The 14,036-nt window shown below is 35.2% G+C and overlaps 1 protein-coding gene across 1 annotated transcript in view; it reads left to right on the top strand.

The window, feature by feature from the left end:
• The window catches only part of LOC150104881 (transient receptor potential-gamma protein-like), a 350,865-nt gene that overhangs the window by 98,183 nt on the left and 238,646 nt on the right, over nucleotides 1-14,036 (top strand). The window lies entirely within an intron of this gene.

Raw genomic sequence — 14,036 nt, 5'->3', positions numbered from 1 at the left:
TTTCTTTCGCTTTTTTTATTTTTGCTTTAAATTCTTCTCCATTATATCCCATCGTCTCTTTCGTTAGTTTTTTTCTTTCTTCAAATCGTTCTGCTCCTCGTTACAATTTTGGTTTTCTTTTCTTAAATAATCTATCCTCTCTGTCTATTATTCATCTGCCACTTTCACTCTTTTTCGCTGCTCTCGATTTAAGTCACATTTCTGTAGATTCTTCAAAAAATCACATTCAGATTTTCCAGTTTTACAATTCTTTAAACGCTTTTATTGCTAATCATTGCATTTTCTTCTGTTTTTTCAAACAACAGTCGTGTGCTGATTTCCATTTAGACTCTGTTAATATTCTTGATCTTATATTTTAAAGAAGCTGTCAAGAGAAAATTTTACAAATCGTGTACATGCGTGCACGTTTTCTTTCTAATCTTCATTTGAGCGATAGCGTTATCATGCTAATGGAAATGGTCTGTATTTTTTTGAGCTTACAAAACTTTCCAAAATAAAAAAAAATCTGAAGATATATCGCCTTGCTAGTCATAATGACCAAGTTAAGTCTCCATAACATTAAATTTTCTTTCACTTTTGCTCTAGATTACTTCTAGATTCTTCTTGTTCTTGCAAGGAGGCTTTCATGTTTCAAATCCATTCAAGGCGTCTAGCAGTAGCTTTCTTAAAGATTTATAGGACATCAATAACTATGCTATTACAGTCTCGAAAACCTACAGCTACGTGATCCATTGCAAACCATCGATGCAGTCTTTAGTATGTGAGGAAAAGTGTGCCACAGATCCATAGAATTTATCTGATTTCCTTTTCTTACTTTCCCACTGTTTATGTTTTTCAAATATAATCGATTATTATAATCTATAAAAGCGTCGCAAGTGTTAGCTGTGAATTAAACTCTCAGGTGAGTTTGTAACACAGCTTCTGTTCACTGTTTATCAGTTTTGATTTCCGATTCTGTGTAAGTATTGGTTGACTGATTATGTTCAAATGGAATTCTGAATCAGAGAGATCAGATCGTAAAGAAATCGATGAACAGTTTTGATTTTTATCGGTTAGTTCTTAGAAATTCTTCAACATTTCCATTTTGTCAATGAGCTAAAATCGCGAAGTTTCTGGTGCTTACAATTTTATTATTTTTAATAACGTTCCACTGAGAATAACCGACATTCACAGTGAATGCCTAAATGTTTGTATTATAAATGACTATAACAGAATTATAAATTCAGACATTTAAAAAAAAAATTGATCTGTTTTGCCGATTCATTTTAAACACAGGAAAAAAAAACATTGATGAAGAATGGGTGTTGATATTTTAATGGTCTTTCATTTATTTGCAAATTTCAGTTGCAATGTGACAGGAAATTCATTTATCGAAATAGCAACTTCAAACTTATAATACAACTGCACGTGATCTCTAAAACCGATACGTTTTTCCATTGTTATGTGATTCTCACATTAAAATAATTATTTTGACCATTATTTGTGTCTAATTTTATTAACAAAAATAAATAATGGTGTACATTTTATTCTAAAAGAGCATTAAAATAAAAAATAAAAGCAAACAAATCTAAACTAAATTCGAATTTCATAATGCACCCTTTTATTTTTTTGATATTAAAACTTAAGTTAAGGAGCCAGGAGAGAAAAGAGGCAAAGTTTGAGAGAGAGAGAGGAGAGTCCTCTTTAGGACTAACAGGGTAACGAATGGCAATGAAGTTTTAACTGAGGCTCGGCTATTGTCGTCACCCAGCCATGATTAGAGCTTTTAGCTCAATAACACCCCATCCATTTGATTTTCTTCATTCAGATGAAGGAGTCAAGGACTCAGTCCATCTCCCAGTTCTTTTAAGAACTTAAAAGAGGCAAATTTGACTAAATGTAAATATAAAATTAAAATAAAAACTAGAAATAAATAAATATAAAAAGTAAAAACTAGAAAAAAAAAGAAAACTAAAAGGAAATAAATATAAAATATAAAGAGTAAAAACTAGAAAAATAAAATAAAATAAATCAAAACTAAAAGCAAATAAATATAAAATATATAAAGTAAAAACTAGAAAAAACTAAATATAAAAATAAAAAATTAAAATTAAAAACAGATAAAAATATAATTTCTCAAAGCCTAATAAATATAAAAAATAAACAGCAATAATTGCCATTTGTAAGTGTTAATAATTAAAATGAGTTTAAGAACGTTATCCAGATTATTCTGTGTAGTCTTGAAAGAAATAAAATAGTAGGAAATATATTATAAAACTAAGATATCGGGATACTTTTATTCAGATAAACTAGAACATCGACATTTTTCTCTATTGATTATAAAGCGACATCAAGCCTGCGAGTCTTCGGAGATTTTACACTTGTTTTCTAATCCTAATAATAGACAACTAAAGACGTCGGTGTTCTGTTTACCTTGATTAAAGATATTCTAACGAGAATATTCCTCGCATTACTGTGTTAATCAATCTAAGTTGTAATCTATAGCAAATTTCTTTTATATTTATAAAATTACAGCTCATTTATTACCACACGTTGAAGCTTCCTTATAGTCCTTATAAGGACTGGCTTAAAGGGGCGAAGCAAAAATGATTTTTATCTTCCTCGTTATCTGTAGATGACAGTGTAGGGATAAGGTGTTATTGAGCTATTAAAGCTCTTATCATGGCAGGAGGGTAACGGCAATAGCCTAGCCTCAGTTAGAACTTCACTGGCTACAGCATTGCCATCCATTTTCCTCCAAGGGTATTAATCACCGCATCTCACGGTCGATTCAACCTCAACGTTGAAGCTTATAGTCCTTATAAGGACTGGCTTAAAGGGGCGAAGCAAGAATGCTTTTCATCTTCCCCGTTATCTGTAGAGGACAGTGTGTGGATAAGGTGTTATTGAGCTATTAAAGCTCTGATCATGGCAGGAGGGTAACAGCAATAGCCGAGCCTCCGTTAGAACTTTATTGGCTACAGCATTGCCATCCATTACCCCCCAAAGGTATTAATCACCGCATCTCACGGTCGATTCTCAATTTCACGTTGAAGCTCCTTATAGTCCTTATAAGGACTGGCTTAAAGGGCGAAGCAAGAATGCTTTTCATCTTCCCCGTTATCTGTAGAGGACAGTGTAGGGATAAGGTGTTATTGAGCTATTAAAGCTCTGATCATGGCAGGAGGGTAACAGCAATAGCGGAGCCTCAGTTAGAACTTCATTGGCTATAGCATTGCCATCCGTTACCCTCCAAGGGTATTGGATTGAATGAATCAATCACCGCATCTCACGGTCGATTGATTGCACGTTGAAGCTTAAAGCTCTCTTATCCTGAAGATGGGCAAACATAAATATTTAATTATGGTTTGGGTAGCTCTTCAACAAAATATGTAAATAATTCTAAAATTATTAAAAAATAAGCGTAATAACTTAAACTTGATTATCAATTAAAAGTACTTTTTATATGTTAAATTTAATTTAATGATTAATATATTATTAGCGACATTAATTTCTGAATATTGCAAATAACTGTAAATTGGATTGCTTTTATTTTGAAATTGAATAATTGTGTATCACTGAATAAAAGAAAAATAATCACAACTGAACCCTTTCATTCTCTCTCTTTTACATAAAACATCTGTTAGGAAGTTATTTAACGCTTTTTCCATCTTCGCATTCCTGTAATGACTCTCCGTACACTAACCCAAGGGCGTTGAGTGAATGAATGCATAACATCCCAGATGTGCTGGCGTTGATTTTTATATCCCATACCGAAAGGCTACTGCTGCAGGAGGAAAATCGTGTTTTGACTTGAATGCATCTGCTGAGATGAATCACGAATTTTCAAGGAAACTCATCTGAAGGCGATAGATTAGAAGTGGGAGTGGAATCGGATTACAATCACTCTAAATGCACTGGTGAAGCATTTCGATTTAGAATGCGGGTTCATTTTACTGGTATCAGGTTCAGTGAAAACGCATACCGTTGTAATAATACCTAACTGGGAATAATTCTGAAATTACAACACAAATTCAGTAATAACACCCAATGACAGTCAGCCTTAAACGAAGTTGTTTTTTGACGCACCTAAACCGTAACATGTAGATGAAAATAGTTGCAGATCGCAATTCTGGATTAGAAATAAACATCTCAGTCACATAAATACAGAAATAAAACAACAACATGCAACTCAAGTTTACATACATAGTGGCCATAAACATTTCCCTCTTTGGAGGGAAAGTTTATGGCCTAAAACTGTAGCTAAAACTAATACACGGAATGAGACCACAATTTATATTGAGACTTTCGAAGGCATGGGAGATGAATTCCGAGAAAAAAAAAAGAGATTTAGTATCAAAAGTCGCCGATAGGGGAAGTTTTGGCGCTGGCGCAGCCCAAAGCAGTCAAATATTTGCAGTAAATGCAGGTAAAAAGGATTATGCAAATTTTACTCTGCGTACGTGACAGCAGCGCCACCAATTCCACTTAAAAAGGGATTGGGAATGTTCGGGCAGTTATTCGAATGACTAACGAATTATGCGTCCTACCTTGCCTCAGCGTGCTTTATTTGTTAAGTTGTTTTACTTTAAACAGTGCAATGCCGTAGCGGCCCTTTGGGAATTTAGAAGGCTTCATAACCTGTGTATAGGTCCTATGTCAGCTGTAGCACCGAGAGCTACGATGAAGTTTGAAGAAACTGGATCATTATTCTTATTATCATTGTAACGCGCCACATATCCAGCTGGAATGAGTGTCGCTTACACCGTCGAAATGTTATTATTCCATTTTATCCTCCTTTAATGTAATTATCCGATTGTTTTAGACTCCGCCAGAGCCAAAATTTCCCGTATCGGCGAATTTTGGTACTTTTTTTTTTTTCCCCGCAGAAATCATCTCCCCATGCCTTCAAAAGTCTCAATATGAAATTTGGTCTCATTTCGTTTATTGGTTTCAACTACAGATGCCTACAAAGAGCAAAAGTTATATCCTCCTTTAATGTAATTATATAATTATCCGATTGTTTTAGGCTCCGCCAGAGCCAAAATTTCCCAAAGTCTGAAATCTGAAATATGAAATTTGGTCTCATTTGGTTTATTGGTTTCAGCTAAGATGCCTACAAAGCACAATAGTTACTTTATTTTATGGCCACTTATATAATTATAATATTAAAAACTAAATATGGTGTTCTTCTTTAAATTTAGCTAAAATAAACAAAAACAGATATTTTGCTATTATTTTAAGCTCTTTTTCCTTAATATTTTAGCCTAATATTAGACTTTTTATTGACGTTACGCTTCTTATTGTCTATCCATTGCGATCTCTAATCTCTTCCCTTTCTTTAATTACTTCAATTTTTCACTAACGGTAAGGGATCGGAAACATGTATGTCGTGGTGAGCACATCACGTTCGTGAAACCTTACAGACTATCGTCCACGTACTCACTAGGTATTATCCAAGTACCCAGAAGGAAGTTGTGATGACAGCGCATGAGCAGAAAGAAGTGAAATTCAAAGCCAAATACTAATTTTTTAAGTGCCCGGAGAATTCTAAAATGTGATATTATGAACAATTTTTACAAACTGCTAAATGTGTGCAAATTACACAGCAATTGGATTTAATCTTCAATAATTTAAAACATAACAAACATTTTTATATCATGGACAAATTTTTTTTTTAAATAATATGTTTACATATTTTCTCAATATCTACTTTTATATTTCAAAGAAAATTTACTTTAATTACGAACAATCCCATGTAATCAAAAATCTCGATAAAAGTACTATAATATCAGATTGAAAATATTAAAAAAAAAAAGAAAGAATTTTAAAAATTATTGACAAATTTCTTTTTTTACTTATTTTGACTAAACTTAAAAGAAACACCATATTTAGATTTTAATATATCGGATATATGACTTAAGGACTGCCAAATTTGTTTTATTTCGCAAATTTATTTTTTTGCCTATCAGGTATATCAGGTATATATGATTTAGGAACTGGAATTATTTACTTTGTAAGTCCCCATGTGGTTGCAAATCCAAGCATGTCGTAAGAGGCGACTAATTGGACGCAGAGATTCGAGAGTTTGAGTTCGCTCTCTTAAGGTTTTTAGGGAGTAATTTGAGTCTCCGGGGAAGGTGAGTTCCGGCACGGCCCGGTGATGGGTGGAAGGCCATCACTGAGTGGAGCCAACGCTGAGATGGACGGTCTTTCAGCCACTATTGAGTGGTCTAGGGATCGTCTTAATTTTTAGAGATTGGCTTTACTTAAGTATCACCAATGTAGCTAATGGATGTCGTACAACGCGACTAAAATTGGTACCCAGGGAGGGAAATGGATGGCAATACTCTAGCCAATGAAGTTCTAACTGCGGTTTCGCTATTGCTGTTACCCTCCTGCCATGATCAAAGCTTTAATTGCTCAATAACACCTTATCCCTATATTGTCCTCTACAGATAACGGGGAAGATGAAAAGCATCCTTGCTTCGCCCCTTTAAGCCAGTCCTTATGAGGACTATTTACTTTGTAGGAGTTGATTTGATTGAGAGAATCGACCGTGAGATGCGGTGATTGATACCCTTGGAGGGTAATGGATGGCAATGCTGTAGCCAATGAAGTTTTAACTGAGGCTCGGCTATTGCTGTAACATCTTGCCATGACCAGAGCTTTAATAGCTCAATAACATTTTATCCCTACACTGTCTTCTACAGATAACGGGGAAGATGAAAAGCATTCTTGCTTCGCCCCTTTAAGCCAGTCCTTATAAGGATTTACTTTGTAGGAAAGAAGTGACCTGATCCAGGGTAACGGATGGTAATGCTGTAGTCAATGACGTTTTAACTGAGGATCGACTATTGCCGTTACCCTGGGATGTTGAGTTTCGCTCTCTTAGGTTTGTTTCCGAAATTATGCTCCCGGTGGGGGGTTTCCCTGAGAGAGCATTTTGAGTCTCCGGTGAGGGGTGTGTCTGTGGATGCTTTACTCTGGAATGGAATATGAGCGGTTCTACTCGGTGGTAGGTGGACGGTCTTTCGGCCACTATGGAGTGGTCCGGGGATCGTCCTAATTTTTAGAGAAGGCTTTACTTACTCAGTAGCCACTGAAGTTTTAACTGAGGGCTTAGCTATTGCCGTTACCCAGTCATGACTAGAGCTTTTTAACTCAATAATACCCCATCCACACAGATTTTCTTCAATCAGATGATGAGATAAAGTGTCAAGGACTCAGTCCATTCCCCCCCCCCCGAAAAAAAAAAACTTTATATAAGAATGAATTGATTGGGAAGGAGGATTACAGAGGGTAACAGATGGCACTGCTGTAGCCCAAGTCTTAACTGAAGCTCGGCTGTTGCCGTTACCCCGTCATGACCAGAGCTTATAGATCAAGAACACCCTATCCACACATTTCCTACTACAGATAACGGGAATGTGAAAGCATTCTTGCTTCACCCATCTAGCCAAAAAAAATTTACTTCGTAAAAATACATGGCGCTGATTAAAAAAAAAAAAAAAAAAAAAAGAAATCTTCATTCTTTAAATTTACAACTCTCTCCCACGTTTATCAACCAGTGTCTTTTCTTCGAACTTCTCACTCTCCGGCCCAACTTTCCTATCTTTTATTTGCGGGCGCATTTCAGACTATGGGACGTTCTATTTCTGTCCGAGAGCAATACGCGCTTGCGAGATATTTGCTTTCGATTAACTTTCATCTGGAAGTGTCCAATAAAGTAGAACCATTCCACTATTTTCATATTTAATCCTTGACCAATGTTTCAAAATTCACGCGACGCACTTTTAAGCAACGTCAATTTTTCACACAGAGGATTGAATGAAATTCCGTATCTATTGCAATCTAGAGTTACTTCCTGAGCTTTAAAAGACAGCAACATACAAACTGTTGAATCGTCAGAATTTAAAATAATTCTCTTCAAAAACTATTAATAGGTTTTAAAATAAAATTAAAAGTTAATCGGCAAGAAAAGGCTTTAATTATTAATATGTAAGTCTTACTTTTTCTTTGGAATTGTTTAGTGGTATTATTCACAATTAAGTCGCAGTTATAATTATTATTATGATTATAACTTCTTATAGATGGGATACGGATTTTGAGAAGATTAGGCTCGAAATTATTATTTGGGAATCGACATAATGGTGAAATATTTGAATATGAGATTATTTGATTTCTCTTAGTCCGTCTCCTAACTCCTCTCGGCTACATGAGGAACTTAGTCAAGTTTATTTCTTTCAAATTAAAATCAATATGCTGGAATGCTTATAGGAAACAATATTTAGATTCTCATTTACTGAAGGCCGATTCTGGTAATTGATGTCATCGATCTTTATATGTCTGGATGGAAAACGCCCATTTGACTTTCATACTTTATTATCACCTTCAACAAGCCGAGTTATAATTCACTGAGATATAAAAAATGTCCGAATTCGAATATCTTTATTTTTATAAAGATATCATATTCATCATACTTCTTTCAAACATAGTACAGAAAAAAAAAAACAAGTGCCAGTGCATTATTACATGTATGTACATTTAATAATTAGCTTCAATTTTTTTTTTTTGGCTAGATAGGTGAAGCAAGACTGCTTTTCATATTCCCCATTGTTTGTAGAAGAAAATGTATGGATGGGGTAATATAGAGCTATAAGCTCTGATCATAGCAGGGGGGTAACAGCAATAGCCGGAGCCTCAGTTAGAACTTCGTTGGCTACAGCATTGCCATCCATTACCCTCCCTGGGTACCCATTTTAGTCGCCTCGTACGACATGCATGAGCTGTAGTGGGGATTTTTAAGTAAAGCTATCTCTAAAAATTAGAACGATCCCTAGACCACTCCATAGTGGCCGAAAGATCGTCCAACTCAGCTTTGGTTCCACTTAGTGACGGGTCCCTCACCACTGAGCAGAATCGTTCATATTCCAGGGAAAAGCATCCACCGACAAGGCCCCTCACGGATCACGCCGGAGAACACCCTCCGCAGAGACTCAAAATGCTTTCTCAGGGCAAAACCCCCGAAAGCTAAGCCTCCCCCCTCACCGGGAGCAAAATTCCGGAAGAAATCTGAGAGAGCGAAACTCTCGAAACTCTGAGTCTATTTTAGTCGCCTCTTACGACATGCATTTAGATTAATTAACCAAAATAAATTTAGATTCATTATGTATATATATATATTAAAAACTTAATTGATATGTCAGTTTTTGTGATCAGGCATTCAATTAAAATAAAATTCCCAGTGAAGATATTTTATCGATTTTTTGACATTTGACGCCGTTAGGTTATTACTTGTTTTTCTGAAAGAAGTGACTCAGTTTCAAATACACGTCTGCTTATTTCTTTCTTTCGATAATGTTCCATCTTTGTTCATTTCCGCATTACTCGGTAACTTTGCTGCAGTTGTGAGATTTCCCATTGGAACTTTATTTTTTCAATCACAGTAAGACATTCCTGACTCTGCAACAAGAGGGCGCTTTTATTTCAGTTTCTTAATCTGATTGAGATTTATACATTTTTTTTTTTTAAATTCAAATATGGATATTCAGTAATAATAAATAAAAATATGATCACAAAATAAATAAAATGTATAATGGATAGTAAAATAATAATAATAATAATAATTATTATTATTATTATTATTGTTAGTGGTAGTAAGACAAAGAGACAAAGAACTTATATTTCACAATATAATATTAACATTTCAAATATTTCCCCCTCTGTTATAAAAATATATTCTTCCTGAAATGTATGCATGTACGGCATTGGTTGATCTCCTAAACTTGTAAAGGAATTTACAAGTTTAGTTATAAATCATATTACGTTTAATATTTATATTACGTTTAATATGTTATATTTCGTTTAATAAAACGTAATATATAGCATAGTCCTAGAGGACAAAGAAACTGAGAATGTAATGGATACCCTATTTATGGCAATTTTAATTATCTGATCTGTACCTGCATTTCCAGACCTTCTGCATCTTACAACACCACAAAGGAACTGTATTTCGTTCTGCTCTGAGGGTATTCCAGTAATTCTAGTAATGGACAGGTGCTAGCAGCACAATGCAAAGCAAACTTAATTAATTTCGTATTTTTACTTGTCGCTTCAGGGAAATCCATGCATGTTCTTCATCTATGTCACCGAATTATACGATTGTCATATCCTAATAAGAAAACCTAGAAAATATTATTTTTGCTCTGGTGGATTGAATCAGCCTTCTTCTCTATGCGCGTTAAATTACAGCAACAGCACTAAGAACTTTTGTATGATAAAATTAATTTTTCTTTGGACCGTCATAATAAAATAACGAATGGATTCTCTGTATCTCGATTTCCATCTAATTTTCTGCATCTCTGCTTTTATCATTCTTTATCTTGCTCTTCCTCTTATATTCGAAACAAACTAACTTAGCACGTACAGCATGCTTCTATATACATTTATCTAAGTAATGGGATATTCTTCTGATTCTTTTGTCTTCTGTTTCATTATTTGTTCTGATTTTAACAAATTGGAATCTAAACAAATAATAAAAATGTTCATGACAATCGTGTACTTTAGAAAAGAGGAAATAACATCGAGTGTTATTTCTGTTCTAAAGTGACTTCGTTTAAAACATTTGTGTATACGTCATCATTTATATACACATACAAATAAAAAGACGATAATAAATATCCAAGAATAAGAAATAAAATAAAAGAAATAAAAATAATAATTTTTTGTTATTTTATTTAAGAGTTTCTATATTTCGGAATTTAGCATTGATAAATATAAATAAAATAAAATAACATACATAAATATAAATGTAGTAATAAAATAAAAAAATGTAAATAATAAATAAAATATAGTTTTTATATATTTTTTTAAATTTTGCATACAAACATTAAACAAACTTAAGTTAACTTTTTGTTCACACTGATGTAACCGCATGGCAAAGCCTGCACCCAAACTAAAGTCCTAAAAAGGACTGAGTCCTTCACTCTTTATCCCTTCATCTGAATGAGGGAAATCTGTGTGGATGGGGTGTTATTGAGCTAAAAGCTCTAGTCATGGCTGGGTAACGGCAATAGTCAAGCCTCAGTTAAAACTTCATTGGCTACAGCATTGCAATCCGTTACCCTGGAAGTCCTAAAAAGGACTTGCTCTCTCAAAGCTCCACTCCCAAACTAAAGTTTGAACTTTGAACTTTGAACTTAATTGGTTGATGGACTGAGTCCTTGACTCTTTATCCCTTCATCTGGATTTTAGATTGTGGGTGATGAGATTATTGTGGGTAATTTACCCGCTCATTGTGAGCATTGAGGCTGTATCAGCTTTCTCTTGAGATGGAGGATTTCAGTTTTTTATGTTTGAAACCATCTGAGGGCTTGTAGTCCGCTGCCTGTCGAACTAGCTGATTTGGGTGATTATCCCTGATTGTGAAGAATTTCTCCTCAATGCTTGTCATGTAGGTCTTAATATCTGGAAGATTGGCTTCTTGATGTAACTGGATGTTTCTGATGAACCATGGGGTATTAAATGCCATTCTTAGGCATTTATTCTGGATTATCTGAAGTCTGTTGATGTTGCTTTTAGTCGTGTGACCCCAGGTTGGAGAGGCGTAAGTTAGTTGCGGTCTGATTACCGATTTGAAAAGGAGGATTTTGTTGCTTATGCTTAGGAAGCTGTTCCTATTCAAAAGTGGATATAGCTGTGCTATAGGCTGACTTGCCTTAGTGGCAACACTATCCATATGTGACTTGAAGTTTAACCGTGTATCAAGATGAATTCCCAGATATTTGGTAGAATTGCTCCAAGGGATGATTTTACCAAACATTTGTATGCTTGTATTCGGTTCTGCTTTACGTCTGGTGAAAAGTACTGCAGAGCTTTTGTTTGGATTAATTGCGATACGCCACTTGGTGTACCAATCCTCCAGTTCATTGACTCTTCTCTGCAGCTTGATTGTGGCCAGATGTGGACGGAGGGATCTGGCTATAATGATTGTGTCATCGGCATATAGAGCGGTGATAGCTGGGGACAGTTTGGGGAGATCTGCCATGTATGTGGAGAAGAGTAGGGGAGATAGCAAAGAGCCTTCAGTGACTCCGGCCGTGATTCCCCTCTCTGTGGATCTGATACCCTTGAGTTTTATTTTAAATTTTCTGTTATTTAGATATGATTTGATAAGTAGAACTAGTGGTAATGGAATACTAACTTCGTGTAGTTTAAAAATTAGTCCGTGATGCCACACTCTATCAAATGCCTGAGTGATGTCCAGGAAAACTGCCAGAGTGTTGGTGCCATTCATACCCTTGGGTTATATGTTCGATAACTCTGTAAATTTGTAGCGTTGTGGAGTGATATTTCCTAAAGCGGAATTGTTCATCTTGAATGACATGATTGATATCTGTTGCCTCTTGAACCCGTGTGAGAATAGCACTTTCGGCTATCTTACCTATGCATGAAAGAAGGCTGATTAGTTGTAATTTTTAGGAAACTGTGTATTTTTTCCAGGTTTGGGAATTAGGAAAACGTCGGCAATTTTCCATCGCTCTGGGAAATAATATAGCCGGAGGATGGCATTAATGATGGCTACCAGATGTATAACCCCTTTGCGGGGAAGTAACTTGAGCACCATGTTTGTTATTCCATCTTGAACCGGAGCCTTTTTGTTATTTAGTTTTCTTAAAATCTCATATATTTCTGTTGGTGACACGGATTTGTTATTGGATTGGAGTGAGGCATTTTGAGTTATTTTACGCACTTGGGTGTGAATTTTACTTATGAAATTTATATCTGTATTCATATAATTGAGACTGCATTGTTTTTCTAAACTGTCAGTAAATGCTTCAGCTTTTTCCTCGTCGTTGTAGACAACATTAGATTCACCTTGGATTGGAGGAAGTGTAAAACGCTTTGAACGGAGTGATTTCATCATTTTCCACATTGATTAATCCTCTGTGTTTAATTGTGAATTTTGTTATTCCAGAGTTGGTTACGGTGGTCCTTTAGGGCATATCGAACCTGGTTTGTTGCTCTATTGACTGTTTGTTTATCCGCTGGGTCCATTGTTCTCTGATATTATCTTCTTAATCTGTTTTTCTCTTGGAAAAGACGTTTTATATCATCTGGGAGTTTATTTGATGGTGTACATTTGGTTATATTTGTTACCTGTGTTATAGCTGTCAGCAGTTGTTTTTCAAGAGTCTTCACTGCTTTTTTCTACATCTTCGGCAGATGTTATATGCGGTATTGGACCAAGGTTTTCCTGTAAGGCTGAGGGAAGTTGTTTCCAATTTATAAATGTGGTGGTGTTTTCAGTTAAATCTTGTATGGTGCCTAGTTGTATTATGATGGGGTTATGATCAGAACTTAAGTCGTTGATTGCTTGTATCTGATAGCTGTGCGCTATGTTTTTTAATATAGCTATATCTAGTACATCAGGACGTCCGGTAGCTCCGTAATGTGTGGGTTTCGTGGGTCCTATCACTGTTATATTTCTTGAAGTGGTGTAAGAGTTGAGTATTCTTCCGTTAATATTTGAGTTTCTGCTGTTCCAGAATGAATGTTTGGCATTAAAATCTCCGTCTATAATCACTGCTCTGCCTGTATTTAGTATCACATCTAAGTCAGATTCAAGGAGTATTTTATTTGGGGAGTTGTAGGCTGCATATATCGTAATGCTGCTTGTGTTTTCCATATGTATTTCTATCCCTATAGTTTCCATGTGTTCTGTTTGGGGTTCGGCTATTGAATTATGTTTTATGTTTCTTTTCACAAAGATGGCAGTGCCTCCACCTCTATCAAAGCATCTGTCTGTACGGTAAGTGCTATAATCATTGATTCTGATTTTGTCACTTGGACGAAGATGTGTTTCATTTATGAGGATGATGTCTGCTTGGGTTTCTGCTGCAAACTCCTGCAGCTCCTGTAATTTTATAGATAAACCATTTGCGTTCCATGAAACAATTTGTAACGATTTGGGTTTTCTTTTAGACTTATCCATTAAGAACTTCCATAAAGAGTGATTGTGTATGCCTTAAGATGATATTCTTGGCTTCTTGAGT

The sequence above is a fragment of the Typopeltis vanoorti genome, chromosome 7 (assembly GCF_054136105.1).
Source record: "Typopeltis vanoorti isolate ZY-2024b chromosome 7, IOZ_Tvanoo_1.0, whole genome shotgun sequence".
Classification (NCBI taxonomy): Eukaryota; Metazoa; Arthropoda; class Arachnida; order Uropygi; family Thelyphonidae; genus Typopeltis; species Typopeltis vanoorti.
The sequence above is the reverse complement of the archived record's forward strand: the minus strand, read 5'-3'. Positions and strand labels throughout refer to the sequence as shown.